The following is a 7,500-nucleotide window of genomic DNA, read 5'->3' on the forward strand; positions in this document are numbered from 1 at the left end:
GTAGTGATATTTACTCTTTCTCCTTTTATTGTTTCCCTATTGAGATCTCCAGCCTAATTAGAAGAAAAATATTTTACTTCGTAGGGTAAAAAATACAATTGTAAAATTTGCGGGAAAATAGTCTTCCTTTCCAAGCACAGATCGTAATTCTTAAGTCCCCCAGAGTAACAGTGGTTTCGATATAAATGAGTGTAAACTATTGTATTTTTTTATGAATGAAGTAAGATCAAACATCAATGCCATAAAGATTAAAAGATTACGAGTAAGGGCAGTGCTGGAAAAAAAACATGGAACAGTTTGTTTGCATTTGAAAGTGAACTGAAGCATATCCTTTTCATCATTGAATCTAATTTTCCATCTTTTTAAATTAATCATATCTGCGTGAAACTACCGAATGCACAATAATGATAATAAAAAAATGACTCATAAGCTTTTGAATTTCCGTTTTTAGGCAACTCAATTTAGTTAAGTGTGTAAAATGATCAACGTTAATACACTGTAAAAAAAAAGAAAAAAAGAAAAAAAGAAAAGAAAAAAAAGAAAAAGAAAAAGAAAAGAAAAAAAGAAAAAAGAAGAAGAAAGAAAGAAAGAAAGAAAGAAAGAAAGAAAGAAAGAAAGAAAGAAAGAAAGAAAGAAAGAAAAAAAGAAAGAAAGAAAGAAAGAAAGAAAAAAAGAAAGACAGAAAGAAAGAAGAAAAAAAAATATATATATATATATATATATATATATATATATATATATATATATATATATATATATATATATATATATATACATAAGCGCTTCAAATAATTTTATTGAATTTCTCTCCCTTCTAAAGGAATTCTGCACATCTTCCTTGTGCATGCACCCTCTCAATTTGCATTATAAAAGCGAAGCTGAGAAAATATACAGAAACTTGCATACAGTGCTAACAATTTCGTGTTTATTTTCATCTTTTATACTTCATAAAAAAATCACGTATCCCTAAACTGCCAAATTCAACATTTTATCAATTTCAAAAGGAAGAGGACCCTCTTAAGCAAAATTGTAAGGACGGAACTAATCCTATGTACGTTCCCCGAAATGGCTATAGCACAGACAACCACAAAATGAACAGACCAACAACCAAACAATCAAATCAATAACTGAACAACAGATGCAACGCCAAACTAAACAAGAAAACGCTAAAATCACCAGCAACAACAGTAACCATCTCTCGTTAGGTCTCCACCAAAGGCGAAATTAGTGTCGCCCCTTCTGCCCAGGACTAATCACGGCGGCCTCTCCCTGCAGCGCGTCGGCCGGCTGCGAGCCAGAGTGACCGCCGCCGCTGATCAGCTGTTTCTGACGGATTGGGGCGTGTCCGGAGGCGTCTTTTCGTACTTCTGATTGTGGGATTTACCATATCTTGATATATTACGAACATTTGAAGAATATATTTCTCAGAATGTTGATGGTAGTTGATAAAAAAAATAATATAGACAGTAAATGTGATAGATCAATGAAAATTATATAAACTGACGGACTTGTATCATACTGTGCGTATGTCCACGGTCAGCTGATGAGTCGTGGCGTGGAGTTGTGGGAGGAAATAAAGGCCATTGAAATTGCAATAATAATTGTAGCGGTAAACAGGTATGGCAGTGTCTTGTAGAAGTATTAGTAACAGTTGTCACAACAGTAGCATTAGTAGTAGTAATAATTGAGATAATATTAGTACTAGTAATAAAAGCAGCTAAAGCATTAGATATAGTAATAGTAACAAGCCCAGAAACAGTAAAAGTACTGGTTGGTGTGAGACTATTTTATCTTTGCTTAATATGGCATGTAACAAAACTTGATATTTTGCTTATTGCCATAATTAACATATCAGTCACGACAAACGCAGGATTAATATTTTCAGTATTATTGGTAACAAAAACTATAATGTAATGCTAATAGAGGCATTACTCATCCTCCTCCTCCTCAACAGCAGCAGCAGCAGTAATAACAACAGCAACAGTTGTTGATGATGATGCTGTTGTAGCAACAGTGATGGTAACAGTAATAGCAGTAAAAGTAGCAGTAATAATAGAAACCGTAGCAGCAATAATACTAGCGAGCATAATAGTTCTATAACATTGGTAGTCGCAATAATAGTAGATGTGGCTGTAATAGTTTTTGAATTATTGTCACTTACACGCTTCCTGCAAATTCACCATTTTATAAGTAACAAGCTTGCGCTCTGCCCGAACCTAGAAGATTTCTGGTTATGTATGTATTAAACAGAGGTAGTGGAAGCAGAAACGCAGGACAATAATAAAATAAAATAAAATAAAATAAATACAGCAGTCTCAGCTGAATGAGGGACCGGACAAGGGAAAGGAAATGATAAACGGAGAATACGATGATAGGGAGAGGTAAAGACAGCGTGATAATAGATAGTTGATAATAAAGAAGGGAAAGTCGTAAGCAAAGTTACGGTTAGAGATGACAACGCAAACCGGACATTATGTTAAAGGAGAGATGAAACAGTCCAAGCGGAACATTGTCGATATAAAGAGAACATAAAGATATCCATAAAGGAACATCATGATTATGCAAGCCAAGCCAAAAACATGATTAATAGTGCAATATAAGTAAGGGAAAAAAAAGACAATGAACAAGAAGTAGACAGTGACTAACTAGTCCGAACTTTTCTTCTTCCCTCTGACCTAATGCCCCATTCGAACTCAGGCAATCGCAGGAATTACCCACCAGAATGGCTGGGAGCCGCCACGCACCATCTGGCGTGTCCGAGGCCCATCAGCGAGAGGCGACTCCCCTCCTTGCCATCTACCTTTTTATGCGACTCAAAGTCCCGCCTCCCATAGGACCCCGTCATGGCTAATTGGCTGATGATCTGCCTTCACCATTTCCAGGGAACTGAGTGTCCGTCTCGCTCTTTCCTTCTCTCCCCTCTTCTTTGTCATCAGCTGGGCTTAGAGGGGGTCTGCAGCTTGATTTGTTTTGGGGTGAAGACCTGCCCTTGGATAGGTATGGCAAAGCACGCTGACACACATTTTTTCTTATTTCCTTTTTAGTTCCGTTACTTGTAAATCTCTTTATGTTTCATGGTAATGAGGATACAATCAAAGAACGCAATATTCGGAAGTGAAAGTACATTGGATTATTCAGGGACGTGAGACGCGTCCAGGAATCAATTGGTTTAATTAACAGGGTCAGTCAAAGGTGGAATGATCTTGTTCGCGAAACCATCACTACAAAACACCTTGTTTACGGCACGACTGCGCTTACCATTCATGAATTCAAGCTTTAATCGTCCCTTCTAATTACAAGGGGAATGTCCTCCATCAGTCAAAACAGATTAGAAAAAAAACATCAGAAATAAAATAAAAGATGGTGCTATTCTTATTACCAAAGAGGACCCCTTTGTCAAGCGAAACAGTATTAGTTAAAACTAAAATCCAGAACGTGTTTGGGGAGCGCCTTAGCGAAAGTAAGGACTGCATCCCAACACTAAGCTTCTTTACGAGAACACACGGGAGACCTCAGTACGTTAATAAAGGGGAAGACACAGGCTCGCTTATCTCCTCGAGGAAAAAGAGATAAAATTTGAGATTAGAGCGCACAGAGGGCAATAATGGCGCTGCGTTAAGAATTAAGGACACGGAGAAGGTTGCGAGAGATGGACGAAGAGATCGTGGAGGGGATAGCGAGGAGAATTTCTTTTTTCTGTGTCTTCGTTTCTAGTTATTTACTTGCTTTCGTTGTGTAAATTGCTAACGTGCTTCCGAAAGCTTGGGTTAGATATATCTCGAGTGTTGTGTTACAGTTACCAGGGGAAAAGGGCTTAATGGGAGTAATGAAATATTACAAAATGAGTCACTTTTTGTTTTAGGCATTTTTGTGTGCTCTCTCTCTCTCTCTCTCTCTCTCTCTCTCTGTCTCTCTCTTTCTCTCTCTCTGTCTCTCTCTTTCTCTCTCTCTCTCTCTCTCTCTCTCTCTCTCTCTCTCTCTCTCACGGTTTTCATTTATCTGCCCGTCTCTCTACTTTTTAATTCATTATCCCTGTCTGCCCGTGTCTCTTCCTTCCCCTCTCCCTTTGTGCCTCAGTAACACGTAACATACCTCGTTCTCAGCCTTACATAATCAAGAGTACATATCCAGCTGCGTCCGCCTTTCTCCCCCCCCTCTTCACCCCAACCCCTCCGCTGCTCTTCCTCCCCATCCCTCCTCCTCCCTTCCCCACCCTCTCCTTCGCCTGCCCTTCCTCCCCATCCCTCCTCCTCCCTTTCCCATCCTCTCCTTTCCCTGCTCTTCCTCCCCCCTTCCCCACCCTCTCCTTCACCTGCCCTTCCTCCCCATCCCTCCTCCTTCCTCTCCTATTTTCTCCCCCTCCCCCAACCCTCCAAGTACCCCCCCCCCCCCCTAACCAATGGGAAGCAGTAACTGATGCTGTTGCTACCGAGGTACTTTTGGTACTCCTGCTTCGGTGACGCTGATACCCCCCCCCCCCCGTAATGATCCCCCTGGGGCGTGTCAGAGCAATGTTGTCAGTTTAGGTGGCACTGAGCAGGAATTGTTGGAGGGTCGTGTGGGCTCTTAGTGCCATACTAAGCAGGGCCACATCGAGCTGGCTATCTGCTATCCCGCCCTCCCCCTCTTTATTATTAATTGTTATTATACCTTTATCCCTTGGGCCTATTTCTTATCAGGACTTTCTTTTCCATTTTATTCCCACTAGCATTTCCTTTTTCGTCCAGTTTTAGTCATTTTCCCACTCTGTCGCCGTTCATTCTCTTTTTATTAGGATGTTCTCCTCTCTTTCAACCTCTCTCTTTTTATCTACATTTCTCTTACGATCTCATCCTCACTTTACACATAGTTATTTCATAATCACCCGTATCATTATAATCATTCTTCCTCTCTTTTTCTCTCCTTCTTCTCTCTGCCTTCCTCGAGCATGAAACACGACTCGTTTATCGTAAATAAACACGTGTTGTTGAATATGATAGGTTTGTGTTTATCGTTTTATCATTATATGGAAAACCAAACTGCTCTGATAACTAACGTAAAAGAGAGAGAGAGAGAGAGAGAGAGAGAGAGAGAGAGAGAGAGAGAGAGAGAGAGAGAGAGAGAGAGAGAGAGAGAGAGAGAGAGAGAGAGAGAGAGAGAGAGAGAGAGAGAGAGAGAGAGTGAGTGAGTGAGTGAGTGAGTGAGTGAGTGAGTGAATGAGTTTACTGATAATAACAATAATGATAATGAGGGGTATTGATAACAACGGTGATATTAATAATGATGATAATGATTTTGTACCCCTATTGCTATTCCTAAACAACAGTTTAGGAATTTGTACTGATAATAAGGATCATTATCAAAATAACGAAAATAACATTATATTGCTGATAATGATAATATCAATGGTAATGTTGATAATTATGATTAATAATGATAATGATGATAATATCAGTATCCCCCTTAAGCCCCCTTCCCCTCTCTCTCCCCTTCCCTCTTTAACCTCCCCTTCCCCTCCCTCTCTCCCTCTTTCCCCTTCCTCTTTAAGTCCCTCTCGTCTCCCCCTCCTTTACTCTCCCCCTCCTTTACTCTCCCCTTCCTTTACTCTTCCCTTCCTATCTTCCTCTTATCCGCCTTCCTCGGATAATTTTGTGAATATCAAATGAGCAGAAATTGGTCTGACTACTGAGAAGAAATTCGATAATGATAACAACAACCACGACAAATTGATAATGATAACAAAGGCAATGATGATTACGATGATGGTAATAATAGAATTAGTAGAATTATGAAATGATGATTATGATGAATTGTGATGAAACATGGCGTGGGCGAACGAAGAGTGAGATAAAGAGGCACAATCTATTGCTAATTACACACACACACACACACACACACACACACACACACACACACACACACACACACACACACACACACACACACACACACACACACACACACACACATATATATATATATATATATATATATATATATATATATATATATATATATATATATATATATGAATGATAATGATTTTTAGAAAATGATGATGATAATGATGGTAATGATAAAAAAAAAAAAAAAATAATAATAATAATAACTGATAGTAATAACAATGCCAATGATAATATTGATAATAATGATGGCGAAGATATTCATAATGATAATTTAAATGATAACAATTATAATGATAATGATAATGATAATAACAATTCTAATAATAAAATTGATAATAATTATGATGATAATAGTAATAACAATAATTATAACAATAATGATAACATGATAACAATGGTAAAATGTTAAAAAATGTTAAAAATATTGGTAATAATGATACTATTGATGATGATGATGGTGATAATGATGATAATGATAATGATGATGATGATGGTGATGATAATTATGATAATTATGATGATAATTATAATAATAATGATAATGATAATGATAATGATAATGATAATAATAATAATAATAATAATAATAATAATAATAATAATAATAATAATAATAATAATAATAATAATAATAATGATACTACTACTACTAATAATAGTAATAATAATAATGATACTACTACTACTACTACTACTACTACTAATGATGATGATGAGATTATACTAATACTAATAATGATGGCTATATCTATGACAATGATGATGATAAAAAAACATTAATAACAATAATAAAACGCTGCAGCAGTAATGACAGTGGCATCGAGAACAGGAATAACATGAGTACAGTACTGAGTAATGGTGATGTTACTGACGATTAGAATGACCATGGCAGTAATGATAATGATGGTACTAATCAACGCAACATCATTAATGAAAGGAATGATAGCATTAATCACAAAACCTAAGAAATATACCTATAAAATGAGCAATGGTGATTCCAGTTATGACAACACGATGTCGCTAATAGTAACAGACAGTAGTAGGAAATACATTGATATCGACCACAGTTCTATATAAATGAATCATGGACGTCAATAAACCGTACCATTACAACGCCCTGTGTATATATATATATAAAAAAAAAAAAACTCATCCCTATGTGGACCTCCCACGACACCCAGGCATAAAGGACATAACTCAACCCGGACCCGGTGTTAACTTCCCCCGACAAACATTTTGTGCTGTTGCCCTCCCCCCTCCCCCTCCCCCCTCCCCCTCCTTTGGACCGGAAGCGCGTGCCCCCGACGTGAATTATTTCCTCCATGCATTACGCACGTTCTCTCTAAAGGCGACACTTAGTCTGACCTCTCTCCACCCTGACCCGGAGTTGCTAAGGGACGGGGCGAGTGACAGGGAGGCCGAGGTGGTGGAGGTGGAGGTGATGGAGGGCGAGTTTGTGGAGGCCGAGGTAGTGGAGGTGGAGGCGGTGGAAACCGGTGGTGGTGGAGGTGTGGTTGATGGAGGCTGAGGTGGTGGAGGTGGTGAAGGTGGAAGGGGTCGTGGTAGTACTGGAGGTAGAGCTGGTGGTGATATCTTTTCTAGTGGAGGTGCTGGA

Source organism: Penaeus vannamei, chromosome 2, assembly GCF_042767895.1.
Source record: "Penaeus vannamei isolate JL-2024 chromosome 2, ASM4276789v1, whole genome shotgun sequence".
Classification (NCBI taxonomy): domain Eukaryota; kingdom Metazoa; phylum Arthropoda; class Malacostraca; order Decapoda; family Penaeidae; genus Penaeus; species Penaeus vannamei.